Source organism: Nuphar pumila, chromosome 4 (genome assembly GCF_984573655.1).
Source record: "Nuphar pumila chromosome 4, dmNupPumi1.hap1.1, whole genome shotgun sequence".
Lineage (NCBI taxonomy): Eukaryota > Viridiplantae > Streptophyta > Magnoliopsida > Nymphaeales > Nymphaeaceae > Nuphar > Nuphar pumila.
This window is the reverse complement of record NC_143252.1, coordinates 30,531,589-30,557,260: the sequence shown is the minus strand read 5'-3', so window position 1 is coordinate 30,557,260 and position 25,672 is coordinate 30,531,589. Positions and strand designations below refer to the sequence as shown.

Sequence of the window (25,672 nt, the reverse complement as noted above, 5' to 3'; positions counted from 1 at the left end):
CCTCATAGGCTAGAAAAGTGGTAGGCAACTACCACCTTCTCCTACATTAGAGTCTCTATTGTATAAATCAAGGAAAATAACAACCTAAAAGGTCAAGTATCTTCCAGAATGATTTCATTTTAGCCTCTATACACCACAATAGACTGACCAATTGCTCTCTCTCTCTCTCTCTCTCTCTCTCTCTCTCTCTCTCTCTCTCTCTCTCTCTATATATATATATATATATATATATATATATATATATATATATATATATATATAGGAAAACTAGAATATGTAAACTAGCAAAATATATAATCTGGAATGAACTTAGATTTTCATAGTTTTTTTTTTGCAAATCTAACCCTGCAGATGTATTTGGTGTTGTCCATTTACTTGAAATCGGCTATTGGATATTCATAATCGGATCAAGAAATGTCACTTTTTATGCTTGCATATTTATAAAAAATTTGAGTTGTTGATTTTCAAATCTTAAAAGATCCTTCTTATACATCGTAATCGGATGATCCAAGAGTCAACCATGCATGTAGATTGCTTTTGTATGATGAAACTTTAGAAAAAAACAAAGCAAACCTATAAAAATCTTGGTTCATACCAGATTACATATTTTAGTTACCCTATATATATTTATTTATTTATATATGTGAGAAGGTGTAATGTAAAGCAATCCAATGGAAATTGAACAAGTGTGTGCCATTGATCTTGTACACAATCAACGACATGCACTAAGTGCATGAACAAAGGGAGACTTTTTGCGGTGGATGGCTGCCGCTAAAAGTGTACTTTTTTTTCATATCTTAATTGTGTTCAATGTTACACACGTGCATATATATGTGTGTGTGTGGTGGTTTTGTACCATGATGCTATATGGGCGTTAAAAGGTTTTATCATATCAAATGCACCATAAAATTCTATTTTTGAGACAATCAAAATCAATGGCTCACAATTGATAAAGCAATGGGAAAACCCACAAAGTTTTACACTGTGAAGACAATGACCATAAGTATGACGGGTAAAGCTAGCATAACTAGGTCTCTGATCTTGGGGGTGGATTCTCTGTGTAAATTTAATAAAAAAAGGTGGCTTAAAAATAATGTAAAGCATCATATTCAAGCTATCTTTTTTTTTACAAACATATTCAAGTTAACTTTAACACATGAAAATAATACATGCAAAACACGTTAGATGTGTGTGGGAAGGTGAAACTGTTGCACCATCATTCCACTTTTAAAAAATCAATATTGAGTACGATTTTGGAAAATCTAACCATATAGATGTGATCTCTATATGATCAAATTCCTTAGATCCAACTTATAAAATACTATATACAAAGCAAAAAAGTTCTTAGAATAGTCAGTCCATAGGGTTTTTTTATGGATATCACATTTGTATGGTCAGATTTGCGAAAAAACACATTTAAAGATGGTTTTTTTAAGTGGTACGATCATGCAGTGATTTCACCTTCACACTTCCGCACACACACAAATATATATATATATATATATATATATATATATATATATATATATATATATATATATATATATATATATAGAGAGAGAGAGAGAGAGAGAGAGAGGCATAATTGTGAACACCCAACCAGTGGGTGCAAATGTCAATTGCACACAGGAAATGAAAACCTACAAAATGGGCACAGTGCTAAATGAAACATGCTAATAGATTTTTACCCTTTGTTTTTTAAATTTTGACCAATAGTTGTGTTCAACATAATTGATTTATTAGAAATTGACACTTGGATCATATATTTTTGATAAACAATGGTATTTGGAGCCTCAAAAATATGTGAAAATTATAGGTAGTTGATTTCTGAAACCTTATGTATCGAAATCAAATGCTCCAAGAAGTGATTCCTAGCATGTTTCATTTAGCACCATGCCCATTTTGTAGGTTTTTATTTTTCATTAAATATAATGCAAAATGAAATCCAAAAAAAACAGTAGGGATGTAAACGGTTCATATTCAAGTCGAATCTAGTCATTACCAAGTTTCACTTAATCAGGTTTGGCCTAATTGGGTTCGAAGTCAGATTCAGATTTGGATGGAAAAGGATAAAACCAAACCCGAATCCGACCAACTTAAAACCTGGTATTTACACTTAATTGGGTCAAGTTTTGAGTCGAATGTGGGTTTGGGTTTAATTTGAATGCAAACTTAATGACAAACTCAAATCCAATTATTAATAGTACCCAGATTTGGCTACCAAACTCGCTTAAAGAAACATGATATTGGATTTTCCATGCTTTTTGAAATTCTGACAGTATATGCTTGTTTTGTAATCACTTCTTGGAGCATTTGATTTTGATGCATGGATAGGTTTTTACAAGGTTTCAAAACTCAACGACCTACAATTTGTATAAGTTTTTGAGACTCCAACTATCATTTTTTCATCCAAAATGCATGATCCACATGTCTATTAAATCAATCATGCAGGATTTAGAAAAAACACTGAAAATCCCATAACATGGGAACTCGCATTTGATCAGTGATTTAAGCCATGAATCTCCGAATCTGGCTACTATGGTCAAAACAATAGCTGGAACTCATGAACACTATGAGCAAATTTCTCACAAAATCAATAGTCAAGACTCTCTAATGGCATTTCTTAAGGAAAAATTTTTTTAGTATATTTAAAATTTCCAAAACTCATTAAAATTTTATTTTAAAAAATCTTATTGAAATTTCTGAAAATGTTTAAAAAATCACGAGAAATTCTAGAAAGTCTGCAGTTTTATAAAAAAAATCATGGAAAGTTTAGAAAATAACAAAAAAAATTGAGATTTCTCTAAAATTCATGCAAAATTCTAAAAGTTTCACAAATTTAGGAATTTGAGAATATTTCAAAAAAGCTTAATAAAATTTCAAAAATGTGTAAAATTTTCATCAAAAATTCTAAAAATTCACAAAAGAGTGTTATGTTTAAAAAAAAATCAAGAATCTTTAAGGAAATTCACAAAAAGTTGAATAAGTCATAGAAAATTATGAAAATTCATTGATAGTTAAGCAAAAATTTAGAAAATATAGAAAATTCAAGTGTATGAAAATTTAGGAAATTTGGCAAAGAAATTTTGAAAATTAAACAAGTTTGAAAAAATTTAGATTTTTTTTATAATTCGTGGAAAATGAGGAAAATTTCTATAACTACTTCACGTGAATATTTTGGAAAATCACAAAGAAATTCTAAAAAGTCATAAAAATATAGGAAATTGCAAAAAAAATATGAATTCTTAAAAGTTAAGGGAATTTTAGTAAAATTATAAAAAGTTAAAATTTTCACAAAATGTTTAGAAGGATTATAAAATGTTTTTGGAAATTTTGAAATGCTAAAACCACCCTCCTTTTTCAGCAGCAACTTGAGTATGAGGTTCATTCCAAGGTAAGAGTGACCAAGTTTTATTGAACGCATGGCGGACACACCTTTGAGTTTGGATGGTCGAGTTTGTGCACACTTGTTATACCTGTATTTATACAATTTCGTTTTTCAACCTGGTTGATACACATCCATGATTTCTAAGGCAAGCGAGAATTTTGATGGGAATCAACCATTGAATCGTATTCTTTTATGAAAAAACATGACTTTTTAAATCATAAACTTTTATGGGCACTGATTATACTACAAGAAAACAAAAATGAGATATTCATCGCCCACACGCGAACTTACGTAAGTAAAAGACATGCAAGCTCATAAGCAAAGAAAACCACGACTAAACAAAACGGAAAAAGTTTTGCTTACAATATAAATTGCATACTCAACTAAACTAAACCAAAAACTAGCACGAGACCGAAAACCAATCGAACCTACTCAATCTTGGAACCAACATCAATTCTTCACAGAGTCACTCATTTTGGTCGATCGACCTTCTCAAACTTGGACCAACCCCAAACCCGCTGTTGCATCTAGGCACCGATGTGCTTGCATATGCTCTTCAACTCTTTCATCTTGTCCCCAAATTCCTTAACCTCAACAAGCTTGTTTCTTTCCAGCCATTGAATAACCTCTTCGATTGCGTCCTCAATCTTCTTCTTCTCCGTGATTGCGAGATTGGAGCGGGCCTTCTGATCCTTGATGGCGCTCCTCATGTTGTATGCGTAGTTCTCCAGTGCATTCCTCGCTTTGAACTTCTTCCGGTATTCTTCATCCTCAGACTTGTACTTCTCGGCGTTCTCCACCATCATCTCGATCTCTTCTTCGCTTAGTCGGTCATTCTTATTAGTGATAGTGATCTTGTTCCTCAGACCACTGCTCTTTTCCTCACCAGACACGTTCAAGATACCGTTGGCATCAATATCAAAGCACACGATGATGTTGGGAACAAGACGAGGGGCGGGAGGGATGCCAGAGATTCTAAATTTTCCGAGCAGGTTGTTGTCAACGGCCCTCGCTCTCTCACCCTCATAGACTTTGATTGTCACGGCACTCTGGTTGTCATAGCCGGTGGTGTATCTCTCTTCCTTCTTGGTTGGAATGGGTGTTCCTCGGGACCACAACAGACATCTCTTGTTCACCGACCAAAACACCGAGGGACAGAGGGGTGATGTCAAGAAGAATCATGTCCTGCACCTCTTGGTTTCCCTCTCCGCTCAAGTTGGCTGCCTGGAGCGCGGCACCATAGGCAACAGCCTCGTCAGGGTTGATGCTCTTGCAGAGCTCCTTGCCATTGAAGAAGTCCTGCAGCAGTTCCTTCACCTTGGGGATCCTACTCGACCCACCAACCAGAACGACATCGTCGATGCTGCTCTTGTCCATCTTGGAATCCTCCAAGCACGTTTTTACAATATCCATGCACTTTTCAAAGAGGTCCATGTTGAGCTCCTCGAACCATGCACGAGTGACAGTATAGACGAAGTCGATTCCTTCGTAGAGGCAATCGACATCAATGGAGGTTCTAATGTTGGCCGAGAGGGCACGCTTTGCTCTGTCGCAGGAAGTCTTTAAACGGCTGAGTGCCTTAGGATTGCCGCTAATGTCCTTCTGGTGCTTCCTCTTGAACTCTTGAACACAATGGTTCACCATCCTGTTGTCAAAGTCCTCACCACCGAGATGGGTGTCTCCTGCAGTGGACTTCACCTCGAACCAGACTTTTCCGACGGTGAGTATGGAGACATCGAAGGTACCACCACCAAGATCGAAGATGAGCACGTTCTTCTTGCCCTCACCTCCGGAAAACTTGTCAAAACCGTAGGCGATAGCAGCGGCGGTGGGCTCGTTGGTGACGCGCATGACGTTCAAACCGGCAATGACACCAGCATCCCTGGTGGCTTGGCGCTGCGAGTCATTGAAGTAGGCAGGGACGGTGACCACAGCGTTCTTGACGGTGTGGCCAAGGTAGTCCTCGGCGACATCGCGCATCTTCGTGAGAACAATTGAGGAGATTTCCTCCGCAGAAAAATGCTTCTCCTCTCCCTCATATTGGACAACGATCATGGGTTTGCCATGAGGGCCAGCGATCACCTCGAAAGGCCAGTGCTTGATGTCACTCTGCACAGAGTTGTCACTGAAACGCCTGCCGATTAGACGCTTGGCATCTGCAGGAAGGAAAACAGGTCATATTCGAAGCTTTCAAGACAACCAACGAGGAGATCATAAATAAACTTCATGACTCGTTTCAATGTTCTCATGTTTGCTGATTTTTTATGTTACAGTGCAACATCTTAAAAAAAATCAAGCTGTGATTTGGAAAGTTCTTTCGGGATTGGAAAACCAACAAATTAATTAAGAAACAATCATTAACCCTTAGAACAAGATACTCACTCACTTCGAAAAAGGACTCATTAACCCTCGCCGTTGAATCCTTTTTCATTGAGTTTGGGGAGATTATCTCCAAAAAATCATCTCAAGTATGGTGACACTTGATAGCTGAAAGCAAATCCACATGGAAAATGCACGTTTTTTTCGGAGGAAAAAGGAGAATCTTCACGCTACTTCTTGTACAATAATGCTGCAAAAACCAAAGATGAGAGAGACAGAGAGAGTCACCGAAGACAGTGTTGGCGGGGTTCATGGCTGCCTGGTTCTTCGCTCCATCACCGATTAGACGCTCGTAATCTGTGAAGGCGACGTAGGAGGGAGTCGTCCTGTTGCCCTGATCGTTGGCGATAATCACGATCTTGTTCTTCTCCCACACCCCAACGCACGAGTATGTCGTCCCGAGATCGATGCCAATCGCCGGACTCTCACATTTTCTGGACATTTCTTAACCACTCTATTCACAGTTAAGATTTGAAGCAATAGAATGACAAAAGAGTCGACACAGATATATAAGGAGTGCTGTGAGTCTAGAGAACTCTTGGGCAACGATTCTTGTAACTCTATTCCAACATTAATTACATGGAGCTGGTGATTGGTAAGTTCTAAACCCGCTCTTTACCGATCTTCTCCAACTAAAATATTTATTGATGGCTCACAATTTTCACTCACACGTCTTTTTAACTACCTTACGTATTCCTCATTTATAACAGTTTTGTTTGTATTTTGTATCTCGTTAAAAGAGAGTATTTCCCTCTCTTTTTCATCTTCTTGTTCTTTTTTTTACATTTCTTATCCACGAAGGAAACTTTTCATTTCCTTACTCATAATACCATGGGGAGTCAACGGGTCGGGTTTGGTTCAGACCCAGGTGGAACCAGACTTGGATCGGATTTTCGGGTATGGTATCATGACCGAACTTAAGTCTAATCATATCTACTATAAGAGAAACCATACCCGGATCTGATAAGAACTACATAAACCAGACCCAGACAATACCCGATAAAATAATAATTTTATCATTTTTACTTTGAAATTTGCGGGTCTGGGTAAACCTGATCGGTTGACACCCCCTGACAATACCCATCTCATTTTAATAGATAAGCCCCACATGGACTCTCACGTGGCACTGGGCCTTGTATATATGTACGGCTGGTAAGGCCAAGAGACACCAAATTGATGCCCGTTCCTTTTAATAGAGACGGGACTGATTGTTGTTTTACGGGAAAAAGGAGAAAGTAGATGGGAAAGATAAAGCCGATGCACAAGGATCAACGCATACATGGGGGATATGGATTGTGGGTACCTAGGGAATCAGCATGAGGTTGCTAAAAAAGATAAGGAAACGAATGGGTATAGGGTTCACAGGCATCTCTCAACTGTTGCCACCTTTGAGTGAACAGTTTCAACTGGGATTCTAACACAGAGGTGATCTATGTGCATGTGTAAAAGAAGTTAAAAGAGATATATATACACATTGAAGTCCCCTTTAGTAGAAAATCTGGTGCCAGCGGATCGCTAGCTTCAGGGAGCTCCTCACCCATCTGTGCTCAATTCTGCTGCTTCTAATCATTCAGTGTTAATTAATCCACTTCCTCAGCGGAAAAATGGCCGGAAAATGCGAGGGTCCTGCGATTGGCATCGATCTCGGGACCACTTACTCCTGTGTGGGTGTGTGGCAGCACGACCGCGTCGAGATCATTGCCAACGATCTGGGCAGCAGGATGACTCCCTCCTACGTCGCCTTCACTGATAAAGAACGTCTCATCGGTGATGCGGCGAAGAACCAGACGGTCATTAACCCGACCAACACCGTCTTTGGTGAGATTCACATTACTTTTCTTCTAGTTTGGAGTGAATCTAAGATTTCTCTCTATGTGAAGGTTGTTGTATCCCTAATCCCTTTCTTCTACTTCTGTATACTTCTTTCAAGTTTTATTTATAGTACTAGTCTGAAAGATGTAGTAGCAAGAGGCTCTTGTTTTTTCCTAAAAAAAAAAACCGTGACCTTTCCACGTGAAAATTTGACGTCGGTTGTGGAACTTGACTTGTTTCCGCTGTTGCAGATGCCAAGCGTCTGATCGGCAGGCGGTTCAACGACGCTTCTGTGCAGAGCGACATCAAGCTCTGGCCTTTCAAGGTGATCGCTGGCCCAGCCATGAGACCGATGATCGTCGTCAAGTATAAAGGAGAGGACAAACATTTCGCTGCCGAGGAGATCTCATCCATGGTTCTCACGAAAATGCGAGAGATCGCGGAGGCCTACCTCGGCTGCAGTGTCAAGAACGCCGTCATCACCGTCCCTGCCTACTTCAACAACTCTCAGCGCCAATCGACCATGGACGCTGGTGTCATTGCCGGCTTGAACGTCATGCGTATCACCAACGAGCCCACCGCCGCTGCCATCACCTACGGTTTTGACAAGAATGTGGGGAGAAAGGGAAAGACGGACGTGCTTATCTTCGATCTTGGTGGTGGCATTCTCGATGTCTCCCTCATCACCATTGAAAAGGGTACCTTCAAGGTCAGGTCCACGGCAGGAGACACCCACCTTGGCGGTGAGGATTTCGACCATCGGATGGTGAACCACTTCGTTCAAGAGTTCAAGAGGAAGCACGATCAAGACATTAGTGGCAACTCTAAGGCTCTCATGCGTCTAACGACGTCCTGCGAGAGGGCCAAGCGCATCCTCTCCACCATTCCCCAAACCACCATCGAGATTGATTCCCTCTACGAAGGAATCGACTTTGCCTCCACCGTTACTCGTGCTATGTTTGAGGAGCTCAACATGGACCTCTTCGAGATATGCGTGGAGCACGTCAAGAAGTGTCTGGTGGATGCCAAGATGGACAGGAGCTCAATCCATGATGTCATTCTCGTTGGTGGGTCAACTAGGATCCCTAAGGTGCAGCAGTTGTTGCAGGACTTCTTCATTGGCAAGTCGCTCTGCAAGAGCATTAACGCTGATGAGGCCGTTGCCTATGGTGCGGCACTCCAAGCCGCCAACTTGAGTGGCGAGGGCAACCAGGAGGTGAAGGGCCTGACTGTTTTCGATGTCACTCCTATGTCTCTTGGTGTCCAGCTCTGCAATGGGGACATGGCCGTCGTTGTCCCGAGGAACACCCCCATCCCAAAGAGTTGGTTCAACTGGTTATTTACCACCCACGACAACCAGCAAGCCGTGTTGATCTTTGTCTATCAGGGAGAGGAAGTGAAGATCTGTGAAAACAACCTACTCGGAGAATTGTTGCTCTCCGGCATCCCTCCCGCCAATCGTGGTGTCCCTAATATCATGGTGTGCTTCGACATCAACGAGAATGGTATCTTGAACGTGTCTGCTGAGGTTTCGATCCACGGGCAGAAGAACAATATAACAGTCACCAACAATGATGGTCGACTCAGCAAGGAGGAGATCGAGAAGATGGTGAAGGATGCTGGGAAATACAACTTTGACGACGAGGAGCAGAGGAAGAAGGCCGAGGCGAGGAACACGTTAGAGAACTATGCTTACAAGATGAGGAATACTATTAAAGATGCGAAGATCAAGTTTGCTACCATGGAGGACGCAATCGAGAAGGCAATCAAGTGGCTGGACAGAAACCAGGACGTCGACACCAACGAGTTCTGGGAGAAGAAGAAGGAGGTGGAGAGTGCATGCAACACCATCATGGACAAGATGTACCAAGGGGTTGGGACCATCATTGCTGGGGGCACAAAAAATGAAGACGCATCTGTTGGTGGCAGTCCTGGCTCCAATATATTGGTGGATGCACAAACTGCATTGCCAACAAGGTTAGTAGCATGGATAATGATGAAGGCTCGTCTGTTGGTGGCGAAACTGGTCGCAAGCCTGAGGAGCAACACATGAGCATCCTTTCCAATGAATTGAGATCTAGTGCAATGTGATTGTATGCTGGAAGTGTGATCAGGTGCGGTAGCACACTAAAAGTGCTTTTTTGCTAGCTTCCTTTCATGGATGATCTCTTCACTTCTTGTTTTCGGGTTATATACTCCGCTTATATGATTGGTCTGAAATAAAATGTTTTCTTTATGTTTTCGGTCTCGATGACTGTGAACAAGCAGCCCCGCTTTGGATATGAGGTGGTAGACTAAAGCGCCATTGGTGAAAGGGGTGTCGATAAGTCGGGTTTGACCCAGACCGAGCCTCTACCAAACCCTACAGGTGCAATAAGGTTCAATTAGAATTTGGGTTGGACTCGCAAGGTCTGATTAATATATGGAGGCAGGTATGATTTATAAAATTTCATACCAAACCTGGGACCCACCCGAGTTCTGATTAACATTAGCAAATTTTCAATATAAAAGTGATGCAAAAATATTCATATATCGGGTATGTTTCCGGTCTTGTTCATGTAATCTTTATAGGATCCGAGTATGGTTTCTCTTATGGTGGATCCTATTAGACTTGTGTCCTAACCAAATACCATTATCTCAAATTAGGTTTGGGTATGGTTTCACCTGAGTCTGTACCAAACCCGACCCGTTGTGATCCTTAATTGGTGATGTATGAGGGCCAAGCACCCTAAGTCAGGTGTGGAAAGACTTGTCACCAGCTTTCATGACCATGCAGAAATAAGTGAGCCTTTCTTGTCAGCCTTTTGTGATTTTGTGCACACCTGTCCCGGTCGGCATGAAATGCAGTTGTGAGGTTTTTTTTTTTAAAGGCAAACTACGGTTAGGTGAATCTCCATCCGAACAACAGCCGCCCCTATGTGTTCAAAGGATTCGATCCTGGGCCTTCAGCTTGACACAAGACCCAGCTTACCACATGAGATACCACCTCCGTGGTTGCAATTGTGATGTTTGTGGGTGCTTCTAGAGGTTAGTCTGCAGGTAGTTTGGGTATGCAGGAAAATTTTCAAAGTAGATCATTTGGACAAGTAGGATACTTTTTTATTTGCTTTACAACCCATAGAAACTGCACTTCAGCATGGAGACATAATCACTATCACGGCGGCATAAACCTTCGAGGCTAAGACCCTTGCCCCCCAGGGACTATAGTAGGTGTTGGCTTCGAAGCAGGTTATATGTTCCCCCCCCCCCCGAACAGGGCAGTTAGCTACATCTCATGATCGGGGGTCCCAAAGAGCACCACGTATGTAAGCATGTGCGTCTCGTATCCCCATGTTTGTCAGCATTAATTAGCGTTGGAGTTTGATGCGATTGCAAAGACTTAAGTACCCTCTCCTCCATTGGTGCAAAAAAAAATGACGGTTCTTGAAAAGGAGTGGTTGTAAAGACTTAAGTGCCCCGAAGATGATTATTTAAGACCCAGTCTTTGCACTGCAGAATTATCCGAGAAAGAAATCTCTCATGGAGGAGGCCATGAACATCAACCCTCTCACTCTCTCTTCTCCCTTCTATTTCTGCTTCTGTGCACATCCATTAGAAGATCATACATTGCTCCATCAAGCACCGACTGACCTGCACATTTACTGTTGTGGAGCCTGATTCAAAGTTTTACCCTTACAGGAGGAGGGTTTGGGGGCTCATCCCAGCGTGGGTAGCATCATTCAACTTGAAGACTTGTGGAGTCTGATTTAGAGTTTTTACCCTTACAGAAAGGAGGGTCTGAGAGCTCCTCCCAGTGTGGGTAGCATCATTCAACTTGAAGAGTTATGGAGTATGATTCAGAGTTTTTACCCTTACAGAAAGGAGGGTCTGAGAGCTCCTCCCAGTGTTTGTTGCTTGCTGCTTAAGTGCTTCTCAGTAAGCAGAATCTGGCCCTCATGCTCATCTCGATTGGATTACTGAGATTCCACCAGTAAGATCCGTAGTCCTTCTTGCTGCTAACTCTTTACATTTGCAGGTTGTTTCTTCGAATGATTATAATAATGACAAATATGCGAAGGAGTTCAGTATCAGTGTTTCTAATGCGCTTGCTACTTGTCCTTCTCGGGTTTTGCCAACTCTTCGTGTGAGTTGATCATATATATGCAAGGAAGAAGAAGAAGAGGAGGAGCCTTCCATGCAAGAGAACCAGGCGTTCTTGGTGTTGTGGCTGTGCCGCAGCGTGATATGCTGCTCGAGGGGGCAGTGGGTGAGGAGGGGAGTCTTCGAAATGGCGGTGCACCTCTCTCTAGGCCACTCTGTAGCGCTCGCTCGGGCCGTGCTCTGCCTCATTTACGACGTTCGTGAAAACGACAAAACTGCCCTCCATCGATATCGCGTGAAAACGTTCCGCAGGTGGTTGTAATGTATCGTTGTAGTTAAAAAGGGGAATGAAATGACAATAGAAATCGCTGAAAATTTACAGAAATAAATGCCCTCATTCTAGAAAACTGAATCGTCGGTTCCTCTTCCTCGGACGGACATAAATGCCCTCCTTCTAGAAAACTGAATCGTCGGTTCGTGAAAATGACAAAACTGCCTTCCATCGATATCGCGGGAAAACGTTCCGCAGGTGGTTGTAATGTATCGTTGAAGTTAAAATGGGGAATGAAATGACAATAGAAATCGCTGAAAATTTACAGAAATAAATGCCCTCCTTCTAGAAAATTGAATCGTCGGTTCCTCTTCCTCGGACGGACATAAATGCCCTCCTTCTAGAAAACTGAATCGTCGGTTCGTGAAAATGACAAAACTGCCCTCCATCGATATCGCGGGAAAACGTGCCGCAGAGTTTGCGTATGTAGCAAGCGTTATGTTGTATGATACAAATAGTTCCAAAAAATCCTTTCTCGCTCTAAGCACTCTACCGGAGATTCTTTGCTTTCATCTCAAGTTGCCAGAGCATCCTTTCCTTTTTACCAGAGCATCTGTTTCCGTCTTACGCGCAGTCGCAGCATCGTTGCCACCTTCTGTTGCGTATTAGTTGTTACTGTTGCTTACTTTACAGTTGAAATATCCAAATTCCCATCGTTTCGGTGAGTTTCGTGTAAGTTTTCTTTCTTCAATCTGAAGATTGGTTCTTATACAAGGATTTGTATTATGAACCCAAATATTCCGACGATTTATAATGATGATGATCGTGTATTGTGTTGTGCAGGTTAGCAATGTCTGCGCCTCATCAGATTAGAGATACCCCGTCGTTCTATGGGTTGTCTATTAGAGAAGTGATCCGCCAGTCCCATCTATCTAAAGTTTTTGAAAGATACCAAAATATACTTAAGATTGAGAACGATGAAGACAGGGAAAAAGCCTTGGAATCGTATTTTGCGGAGGATTATCCATCAGATATCGAGGCTGCGGACCAAAGGAAGAACTCTGAAGAACGGAAGATGCAGAACAAGGATAACGAAGAGAAGGCAAAGGCAAGAAATATTGCTGAGAATTTGAAAAGAAGGCTGAGGATTGACGCACAGCAGATGGAAAAGAGGAAGAAGATGGCGGATGAGTGGGAAAGGGATGTTAGCAATATGATGGCGGAGGCTCAGAGGATAAACTTGGAGAGTAGAGCAATGCGACACAAGGCAAGGCTACTGAAGGAGGCGGAGGAGAGTCGAAGGCAAATGAATGAGGAGGAAGAGCAGGAACAGAATATTCCTCAGTTTGAGGAAGAAAACGAAAGGCGAAGGAGGGAGTTGGAGTTCGATGAAGCTAAGGAGATGCAAAGGCAGCAGAAGGAGAATGAGGAAAAGAAGGAAAGGCAACGGAAGGAGAAGGAGGAGGAGGTAGAGAAGGAAAGAGAAAGGAAGAAGCAGAAGGAAGAATTGCAGGAAAGAAGGAAACAACAACTGCAAGAGAAAGAAAGGCGGCGGAAGGAGGAGGAAGAAAATGAAAGGGAAAGGAAGAAGCAGGTGGAAAAACTGCGGCAAAGAAGGAAACAAGAAATCGAAGAGAAAGAAAGGCGGCTGAAGGAGAAGGAGGAAGAAAAGGAAAGGGAAATGAAGAAGCAGAAGGAAGAGGCGAAAAGGGAGAGACAAAGGAAGCAGAAGGAGGAGGAGATAAAGGAGAGAGAAAGGAAGGAGAAGGAGGAGGATGCGAAAAAGGAGAGAGAAAGGATGCAGGAGGAGAAAAGGGAGAGAGAAAGGAAGGAGAAGGAGGAGGAGAAAAGGCATAGAGAAAGGAAGCAGAAGGAGGAGGAGGAGAAAAGGGAGAGAGAAAGGAAGGAGAAGGGGGAGGAGAAAAGGCAGAGAGAAAGGAAGGAGAAGGAGGAGGAGGAGAAAAGGGAGAGAGAAAGGAAGGAGAAGAGGAGGAGGAGCGCGAGAGAGAAAGGAATCAGAAGGAGCAGGCGGAAAAGGAGAGAGAAAGGAAGCAGAAGGAGGAGGAGAATAGGGACAGAGAAAGGAAGCAGAAGGAGGATGAGAGAAAGGAATGCGAGAGAAAGGAAGGCGACGGTGGAGCCGGTAGAGATGGAGATTAAAAGGCAGTTCGAGGCAGTGGACCCACCAGAAAGTCTCAGGTTGGAGCGAGAACAGCAGAAAATAGCGACCAAGGTAAATATATTTGTCCTGTCTGCGAAGATTTAATAATATGTTTAGCGATTTTGGTATAGCGATTACTGTGTTAGGTATTGATATTTATAGCGATTACTGCGATAGTATGTCTGCAACCGATATTATTTATAGCGGTTAGTAGAATAGTATTTATAAGTACAAATGGAAGTAATTTATAATTTGTAGGAATAATATGTTATTTTGTGTTACAGGGAGGTCACAGGAGAAGTAGAGCACCAGGTGAAAAGCTCGGAGGTCGCTGTCAATGGCCTGTAGTTCTGTCTTGGTATGGTCAACTGAGTGCATATCAGAAGGACTGACTACGAAATATACACTTCGGTGGCCTTTTGGACCAGCAATATTTTGAAACTTGCTGGAATACCATGACTCACCTGGTAAATAAGTGGAATGATAAGACTAACACATTCCAGTTTGATTCTTTTAAGATCACCATGACTCTAGAAGATGTGGCGAGGATCACTGGCCTTAAGTGCGATGGCAGTGCTGTCCTATTACGGCATTCAAACTATAACGCAAGGGAAAACTGCACTGCCCTTCTAGGAATGTCGATGGACGAATGGAGTCAATGTATTTCTGGTGGAAGCAGTTCCACATCAATGAAGGTCTCATTTTTTCGTAATAAATGGGAAGGCTACTCCGCTACTTGTGCATCTGAAATAGCTGACCAAGAGTTGCGCGGCTTCCTTCTATATTTTTTTGCTCTTACATTATTTTCCGATTGTTCTGGTTCGAGAATAAGTTTCATGTGGCTGCAGTACCTAGCAGACTTAGACAAAGTCGACAACTATGCCTGGGGTGCCGCTATGCTCGCACACCTGTACAGTCAACTCCACCGTGCGAGTAATGGTACGAAAACAGTTGGCGGATTTTGGCCATTTGTTTAGGTATTTGTTGATTACATACTTAGTATTTGTAGACAAATCTTATTGCAGTCTGTGGCGTTGCTAATAATATTTTTTTTGTTAGGCCTGGGCGTTGGAACATATTATCCCATTGCGTCCACGGTGTGGCCCTCCGATTTGTGATTTTCCAAAGATTGGTCGCTGGGCCAGAATAAACGTCGCAGTTTATAATGCTAAGTCCATTTTAGATGGGCTGCAATTAAACGAGGTAAACGTTCTAAAATTGTTTACAATCGCGTCAGCATTTACCATGGAGTATTATAAGTCATTGTAATGTTCAGCATTCTTAAGTATACATCGCTGCAGGATTGTCTTCCGTAGTGCATATCGTTGTTGCCATATCATGCGTAAATAAATTTTAATATATTTGTCATTCGTTATTAAAAAAAATTACCAATGTACAGGTTTTGTGGAGACCTTATGGAGATGAGTGCGATGATGAAGACGTTGTTGCGGAGGCTGCCAGATTGTCTGACCGCAATTTGTGGCTATTCTGCAATTTTGAAGCCGAGTTGCAGCAAGGTAGTCGAGTTCTCCTACAATCTGGCCTGGGGCAGTCTATCCCAAATAAGCCTTTGGAGGTGAGGAGGAAGATGAACACTGGTTGGGGCAGGCACGTGAATTGGAGCGATCGCTACAGGGAGGAATTATTTAATTGGAACTCAGGTGGTGTCCGTGTCGTACCGTATGATCATGAAGGACGACAATTTGATCCCTTCTATTTCGAAAGCTATTGGGAACCAATGCGGCGAAATCGGAAGATTGAGAAAATTGTCAACCCATGCCTCTCAACTGTCCCTTCTCATGTTGTAGCCCAGCCTCTACAACCAAAACGTCGCCTTGATCTGGTTAATACGACTAGTCCATCAGTAACAAATCACGAGGAAGACCGAACTCTTGCTCCAAAAGAGAAGACTGTCTCTGCCGCAAGGTTCGAACTTATTGAGAGGGAGAATAAGAAATTAAGGTTAGAAGTAAGCACTATGGGGACCCAATTGAATGCAGTGGTGGACATGATGACCAGTCTTCTCAGGCAAGGTTTCGCAACGAGGAGGCCACCCAGGATAGACGGTCCACCAATAAAAAGTGAGAGACAAGTCTATGAAATTTCATCAGATTCGTCCAGTGACTCGGAATAAATCCTAGATTTTCATTTTTATCACGCTATACATTTGTTGTAATTGTATAATGAGTTGTGGTAACGTGAAATTCTTTTACTGTTAAATTCTTTATTATTACATCGTTCCGACTTTGGGTCTCGGTAATAAATAAACTTTCCTCTATGGGAGGATTAGTAGGTTGATAAGAAGGATGGTTGTCTTCATCTATATTTTCTTTTTTACTAAACTAATTGAGTTCATCATCACTAAAAATATCATCATTTCTAGATAGTAACTTAAACAAGAAAGAGTAATCCATATTCTCTTTATGGAATTCATCCTTCTCAAAATCACTAACGTTTCCTAAGAAAGTCACATTCCTAGAAACATATAGTTTGTCGTTCTTAACATCATAGCATCTAAATCTTTTTTGAGTTTCAGAATATCCAAGAAATGCATAAGGATTGACTTTTGGTGAGAGTTTGTCATTTTTGTCGGTAAGGACAAAACATTTACATTCAAAGATTCTTAACCTATTTTAGTCGGCTTCCTTTTGGTATAAAATTTTAGAAGCAGAAGTTTTGTTTAGATTTTTTGAAGAAAAGTGATTTATAAGATAAACGGATGTAAGTGCCGCCTTGGCCCAAAAACTTTTTGGAATGTTTTGAGAAATGAGTAAAGTTCTAGTTGTTTCAATAATATATTGAGCTAGACTGTTTTGTTGTGGTGTTTTTGGACAAGATCTATGATGAACTATTCTATGGTTTTCAAGATAGTTTTTAAAATCATTTGAAAGATACTCTTCTCCGGAATCAACTCTAAAGATTTTTAAATTATCATTAAATTGATTTTTAATCATCATATGATATGTCTTAAACGATGCAAAGACTTCATGCTTATGTTTAAGGAAGTATATCCAACAAAATCTTGAATAATCATAAAAAAAAATAACATAGTAAGCAAATCCTCCCTTAGATACTACGGGTGTCGGTCCTCTAAAGAATAGCGCGCAAAGTATTGGCGAAGACAAATACAGCGATTGTTTGTCATCGCTGATTACAGCGATGCAAATAATCAATAGATAAGGAAATGATTTGTTGCCATCGTTGGATACTTCGTGCTTTGAGTCGGAGAGCGATCCGTGGCATCGCAGCATAAATTCGAGTGCACAAGTTCAAAAGATTTGTTTGTAAACGTAGATCTTTGTTCAAAAGTCAAGCTTCTCATTTTTCCAAAAAATGAGATGATTACAATTGAAATTACTTTTACAGAGATCTTTGTCTTCGCAATCGCTGTATTTGTCTGGTCCTCGAAAGAATAGCGCACAAAGTATTGGCGAAGATAAATACAACGATTGTTTGCCATCGCTGATTACAGTGATGCAAATAATCAATAGATAAGAAAAGGATTTGTTGTCATCGCTGGATACTTCGTGCTTTGAGTCGGAGAGCGATCTGTGGCATCGCAGCATAGTTATTTGTGGGTATTGTTTGAATGTCAAATCACACGTGGAAAACGTATTTTTGAATATTTAAAACTTAATGAGCGGCATGGAAAGACGTATTTTTGAATACTTCGAAAGCAAGCATTTAATTTGGCGGCGGTTATCAAAAAAAGGCGGCATGCGAAAAGCCGTATTTATATTTTTTTTAAACGCAATCAATTAATTAGCTTCGTGCTTTGAGTCGGAGAGCGATCTGTGGCATCACAGCATGGTGATTTTTGGGTATTGTTTGAATGTCTAATCACACGTGGATAGCGATATGTGGCATCGCAGCGTAGAACGTTGTTGATTATTGTTGGACTGTCAATCTAAGCGTGATGCGAAGGATTGTTCAAGTGTGCGGCGATGTGTAGCATCGCAGCGTAGGACTGTCAATCACTGTGCTGCGATGCCACAGATCGCTATTCAACGATAACCACAAATCGCCATACACCTCCAGTGAACTTCTTCTCCAGCAAATCTTTCGCGTTCCCGACACCTCCACTTGCCTTTTGAAATCATTATTGTCAGTTCTCTATTTGAAAGCATTAGAACACATATATGCATGATTGAATCACTATGAAGTTTTTTTGACAAACTTAGAACATATATATGCTTGATTAAATAACTATGAATTTTTTTTGACAACCTTAGAAGACATATATGCTTGATTGAATCACTATGAATTTTTGACCACTATGATATCTTTTTGACAGCCTTATAACACTTTTTTGCATGATTGAATCACTATGATTTTTTTTTATGCAAGATTCAGTGACTATGAAATTTTTTTGGTAGCCTTTGAACACATATATGCATGATTGAATCAGTATGATTTTTTTTGACAACCTTAGAACACATATATTTAATCACAAATATATGCATGATTCAATGTCTAAGATTTTTTTTTGTACAGCAATTGAACACATATATGCATGAGTGAATCACTATAATGTTTTTTGACAACCTTAGGAAACATATATGCATGATTGAATCACTATAATTTTTTGGACAACCTCACAACACATATATGCATGATTGAATTTTTGTTGACAGCCTTATAACATATATATGGCAGATTGAAATTTTTTTGACATCCTTAGAACACATATATGCAAGATTGAATCACTAGAATTTTTTGGACAACCGTAGAACACATATATGCATGATTGAATCACTATAATTTTTTTTTACAAACTTAGAACACATATATGCATAATTAAATCACTATAAAATGTTTTTACAGCGGTAGAACACATATATGCATTATTGAATCACTATAAAAAAAAATTCACAATCTTAGAACACAAATATGCATGATTGTGTCACTATAAATTTTTTTTGACAGCCTTAGAACACATATATGTATGATTGAATAACTACATTTTTTTTACAAAAAGCCGTATTTATATTTTTTTGTAACGCAATCAATTAATTAGCTTCGTGCTTTGAGTCGGAGAGCGATCTGTGGCATCGCAGCATAGTGATTTGTGGGTATTGTTCGAATGTCTAATCACATGTGGAAAATGTATTTTTGAATATCTAAAACTTAATGAGCGGCATGGAAAGACGTATTTTTGAAAACTTCGAACGCAAGCATTTAATTTGGCGTGGTTATCAAAAATAGGCGGCATGCGAAAAGCCATATTTATATTTTTTTTAAACGCAACCAATTAATTAGCGGGTTGTTTTCAAAACATGGCTGCACGTTAAAGGACTTTACGTTTTTAGGTGAGGACGGCGTTTCAGTATCTACGTTGCAAAGGTGCCATCGATATCTCCGTCCAGGCATGGCGCCGAAGAAGGGAACAATCGGAGCAGTACGACCAGCCATGGCGGACAAGAAGAGGACTAGTGGAGCAATACGACCCGACACGACGCCAAAGACGATGGGAGCACTACGACCGGGCACGGCGGCAACGGAGAGGACGATGGTAGCAAAACGACCAGGCACGACGCCAGAGGAGTGGACGAGGGGAGAAAAACGACCAGGCATGGGGCAAACGGATAAGAGGATGGGAGCTAAACGACCAGGCACGTTGCCAATGGAGTGGACGATGGCAGCAAAACGGCCACGCACGGCTCTGAACAAGAAGACAACCACATCCACAGTACCAGGACTAACGCTTAAGAGGTATATTCTTTAAAACGCCTGAGCGGTTTAGTGAACATTTGGCTTTTCATGTCGTATTTGGACTAGTGTTGTTTACTGTAGACAATAATTTCAATGTCCAATCCTGAATACCACGCTCATGGTGCACTCAGTGCAACATCCACAGTCTCGGGTGGGCGGCAACGCCCTGACGAGTTCGTAGATGACATTCAGTAGATGCAAGATGAATTTGCACATAGGAACACTATCAGTAATTTTGTAAGTATTTGTCCACTATCAATTTCTAGGTCATCGGTTTGCATGTTCTGAAGTTCGTAACTTTGTGCAACCAGACAATGTATGATTTTGTCAATTACATTCAGAGCAACCCAACGACCAATACAGTACGCATCATCAGCCCGTATTTCATGGTATGTCTGTGTCGTTGTTGTTCTGTTTGCTTTCATGACGTACTCACGTTTCTTGGTGGTTAAACCTTGCTATTTCGTGCAACAGATGTACGTCCGGCGAAAGCCATACGGCATAGGATTTGAAGATGCAACACCTTATTGGAACAGCGATGATGAGTGCATAGACATTTCGAAATTTGGAAAGGTAAGTGAACAAACCGCTTATCCAAGGTTTATTCGTAACATCCTCATCACGATAAGTCTCTGGAACGAAAAATGATTTTATCGATTCACAGATTTTTACTTCCTACACTCTGGCAACATCCAGACCATTGGGTCCTATACGAGATGAATTTTCAGCTAAAACAACTATGGTGCTACAACTCATTGGACTGCCACAGTGGCGTAGAACGCGATGCTATGCATTTGGTAAGCTTGTACCCAAAGGTGAAGTAGCTATTCGAGGTGGACCGGACTGTAATATATTATCCCTTTTTCACAGGCGGGATTCCTTAACGGGCAAATGGGTATCGACATTGGTGAGTGGATGTTGCTCTGTGCTGACGATGCTCCGTTACAAAGTAATGGGGTCGATTGTGGCATATTCATAATGAAGCATATTGAAGCAATATACAATGGAGAACAACCTTGTTTCCATGCTGTATGAGCTTCGTATCCGATGTTATTGGGTATTCCTGTTATATATTGGATTTCACATTACCTGTTTTGCTGCAGGAACATATTCCGGTAATACGCGACGAAATATGCGGAAAATTGATTGAGTTTAAAACGAACGGCAGACAGAATAGTATAAAGTGAAACCTATCGACTGCTCTGTCTGTACAACCTAACGAGGCCCTCCATCACCGTTCTCGCCGTCCTCCTCGACAGTAACCCAGTGGTGCAGTCGTGCGGAGGGTGGTCAGCAGGAGTTCCGCCAAGTCATGTAGTGTATAACTGTAATGTTTCAAGGTGTTAGTGGGTATCTAAATTTTTGTCATGTAGTGTAAAAGAGGGTCGACCCCTATATGTTGTAACCTTTTCAGGGTTTTTTGCTAATGAAGCTTAAGTTGTCTTCCCTCTCTATTCTCCTCTCTTCTCCTTTTGTGCTTGCTGGTTTCCCGATTTCAATATGGTGTCAGAGCTCTATTGAAAATGAAAGGGTGTTTTGTTGAAGATCGGTGAGAGGAAGAAGCTTCATCTGCATTGGTCGTGTTGGGACCCACCTCAGCTTGTGTTCTCCACAGCTGACATCCGTACCAACCTTGTCGTCTTGAACTTTTGGTCGATTAATGTTGGATTCCATTAGCTCTTGATTTTTGTGATTGAATGAATCAAGAATTTTAATGGTCGGATGAAATCTCAATTTTTAGTGGATTTAGTTGTATTTTCTGAAAAAACTGATGAACAGTACCTTGAATGCAAAAAGTTTGTGATTGCGATGATATCGGTGGGTTTTGTTTGCCCAAATCAATTGTAATCTGGTCATTTTTTGGTGTGTGATAGATTGGGACTGATTTGAAGGGCTATTTGGGTGTTTGGGTGCAATTTTGATGATGGATTTGGGTTCCTAGTTCAGGCGGTAACCCATTTTCTGTAGTTTTTCTCTGTTTCGACCAGCATATTGTGTTGGGTTGCTGGTGCTTTCGACCAGCACAAGTACGACCAGCATATTTTTCTCTGGCGAAAGATATTTCTAAATATCACATTACGTGAACTTATCAATAAGAAAGGTTTGTTCTTAGAAATCGCATTTAAGATTTGGTTTTGGTTTAATGAAACTGACGTATATACTCGAAAACTGACGGAGGGTGATAGGACGTTTCATTAATATTTGAATGACACAACACACAGTTTCACTTTGCTTCGCGAATAAGGAACCGACATAATCGACAAGTCCTGCATACACGACTTATTCTTCAATCGAGTGCATAGGCGGCTTCGACGCAGTTGTCGTATCCGTCTATACCTTTTGCATAGGTCTGTAAGATCATAATTGAAGAAACCGTCGTTTAAAATTCAAGCAATTTTCAAATGCTGGCACAGGTTTTCATGGTCGTAGCAGTGTAGTTTGACGTTAGACCACCAAGCGTATCGCTTTGTACTATTCATAAAATAAGAACGCGACATTAAAGCGATGTTTAAGCATACAACATTTCATTTCGAACATTAGAAGTCTTTGTTCATTGCACACATCGCAGTCTCACCCTGTGACTGTCAATCACGTCGGTTGAGCGCACATCTTTTATCAATTACAAGCCTTTTAGACCTCGCCTCCGTCAGTTTCTCCTCTGAAATTAGAAAGGACGTCAACTTTTGGCAGAGTTCTTCGCGGAATCCGGGTATATCAACCTGCAAAAACAGATTGTAAACTAGAAGCAATAGGCATGCCCTTAATTGTCAATAACAGAGGCCAAGGAATGGCATACAGCGTTGAAACAGGGTTCTGCACCATTGTATATCGCTTCAATGTACTTCATTACAAATACGCTGCAATCAACGCCATTATCTTGTAAAGGAGCATGGTATGCCGTGCGATAGATCCACTCGCTGACATCGACTCCCAAAATGGCTATGAGGAAACCGATCTGAGAATAATGCGACCGAAAGTAAATTCATGACCCCAGTACACTACACGATACTCATATAGATGGAATCTTACGAGATGGGAAATGTCTAGCCGTAAACCACTGTCAACTTCCAACGAATTGTAACACCATAGTTGTTTTTCGCATAAATCCATCACGTATAAGACCCAATGCTTTTCAGACTGCCAGAGTGTAGGAATCAGTATCTGCAAATAGATCGAAAAAATGTTGTTACCACTGTCAAGCTATAATATTGCACTGTAGGTTTGTTTGCTTACCTTTTCACTTATCATAAGGTCTCTGCAGTGATTATCGTTAACTCAATAAGGTTTGCCGTCTTGAAATCCACTGAAGTATGGCAAACGACGTAATATAGTCTGCAAACCGAAAGAAACCTTGCTAACACCAACGTTAACATATGAATCAATTGGACTAAATCAATAATGAAAAGCAACATAAAATACAACCGATATACCATGAAATATGGGCTGACGACGCTCACAGTCTGGCTTGGTGCGTTGCTTTTAATATAATCTACGAAATCGGATAAAGTCTATTTGCAGCAAATATGGTGTTGTATTGATCATACATACACATGGCTTACGTTTATAGACAACTACTACTAGTTTAATACTAACAAAATTACTGATCATGTTGCATTGTGCGAATTCACTGCGCATTCGGTTGATGTCCTCCAGGAGTGATTGACTAAGTTTTCGCCCAACTTCGTCGGTGGATGTTCGACTGAAATGAATGCGGACATTGCAACGACCGATATTTAAATTACATTATATAGTACATAAATACAAATCGCAAAAAACGCATGAAAGAGACGGATTTTGCTGAACATGTAGACTATGTGTAGACAATATACCCAGGATTCGCCATTGTTGGTCGTGTAGTTGTCTTCGTCTGCCTCACCGACTATAATTTTCTATGTTCGAGGGCGGATCTCCAGGTTTATGAAGGAACCGTCGGTTTGGTTGTTGCTGGTTCACGAAGTAGAAGACAAACACACCTTCCAGTGCTTGTGCGACTATTTATGACCTAAAAGATGTACTACTCAACCAACATGATCAATGACTACTGTACGACAACTCAAACATTTATGGGTATCCGTTGGAAAATACACATTGAGTAGCCTTTTATTTATAATATATGGATACAACTTTTCACAAGAGAACTGACAATAATGATTTCAAAGGGCAAGTGGAGGTGTCGGGAACGCGAAAGATTTGCTGGAGAAGAAGTTCACTGGAGGTGTATGGCGAATTGTGGTTATCGTTGAATAGCGATATGTGGCATCGCAGCACAGTGATTGACAGTCCTACGCTGCGATGCTACACATCGCCGCACACTTGAACAATCCTTCGCATCACGCTAAGATTGACAGTCCAACAATAATCAACAACGTTCTATGCTGTGATGCCACATATCGCTATCCACGTGTGATTAGACATTCGAACAATACCCAAAAATCACCATGCTGCGATGCCACAGATCGCTCTCCGACTCAAAGCACGAAGCTAATTAATTGATTGCGTTTAAAAAATATATAAATACGGCTTTTCGCATGCCGCCTTTTTTTTATAACCGCCGCCAAATTAAATGCTTGCGTTCGAAGTATTCAAAAATACGTCTTTCCATGCCGCTCATTAAGTTTTAAATATTTAAAAATACGTTTTCCACGTGTGATTTGACATTCGAACAATACCCACAAATAACTATGCTGCGATGCCACAGATCGCTCTCCAACTCAAAGCACGAAGTATCCAGCGATGGCAACAAATCCTTTCTTTATCTATTGATTATTTGCATCGCTGTAATCAGCGATGGCAAACAATCGCTGTATTTGTCTTCGCCAATACTTTGTGCGCTATTCTTTCGAGGACCAGACAAATACAGCGATTGCGAAGACAAAGATCTCTGTAAAAGTAATTTCAATTGTAATCATCTCAATTTTTGAAAAAATGAGAAGCTTGACTTTTGAACAAAGATCTACGTTTATAAACAAATCTTTTGAACTTGTGCACTCGGATTTATGCTGTGATGCCACGGATCGCTCTCCGACTCAAAGCGCGAAGTATCCAGCGATGGCAACAAATCATTTCCTTATCTATTGATTATTTGCATCGCTGTAATCAGCGATGGCAAACAATCGTTGTATTTGTCTTCGCCAAAACTTTGTGCGCTATTCTTTAGAGGACCGACACCCGTAGTATCTAAGGGAGGATTTGCTTACTATGTTATTTTTTTTATGATTATTCAAGATTTTGTTGGATATACTTCCTTAAACATAAGCATGAAGTCTTTGCATCGTTTAAGACATATCATATGATGATTAAAAATCAATTTAATGATAATTTAAAAATCTTTAGAGTTGATTCCGGAGGAGAGTATCTTTCAAATGATTTTAAAAACTATCTTGAAAACCATAGAATAGTTCATCATAGATCTTGTCCAAAAACACCACAATAAAACAGTTTTGCTGAAAGAAAATATAGGTATATTATTGAAACAACTAGAACAACTAGAAGCAAAAACCCGCTATCTATCGATTTGAACAAATTAAACCACGAACCGCAAGTTGTCAATGACAAACGACTATAAACTGTCCAAAAATCCGGCATTGTGGAGATCGGGTCATGCAAAGAGGCATGCCAACTAAGTTAATAGCCCACACGAGATTCATGTGTCCCAAACCTATCTGTCGACTGCATCGTAGCCTGTCATGAAAGAGAAAATATTAGACACTGAATTAAGTTTCACAAGAAATGCCTACCTCTTCGCAACATCGATAACATACCAAAAGCCTTGTAAAACTGTAGCGATCGTTGCCGGAAATCTGGTCGGGAGGAATGTAGGTTTGAACGTTTGCCGGTACTTCTGCAGGGTATTGCTGCATGATGGACA

At 40.8% G+C, this 25,672-nt stretch overlaps 2 pseudogenes; one reads left to right on the top strand and one right to left on the bottom strand.

Annotated features, from left to right (window-relative positions):
* Nucleotides 1-3,915: 3,915 nt before the first annotated feature.
* On the bottom strand, nucleotides 3,916-6,209 carry LOC149839809 (heat shock cognate 70 kDa protein-like; annotated as a pseudogene).
* Nucleotides 6,210-7,371: 1,162 nt separating this feature from the next.
* Nucleotides 7,372-9,632, top strand: LOC149839808 (heat shock cognate 70 kDa protein pseudogene; annotated as a pseudogene).
* The last annotated feature ends 16,040 nt before the right edge of the window (nucleotides 9,633-25,672 follow it).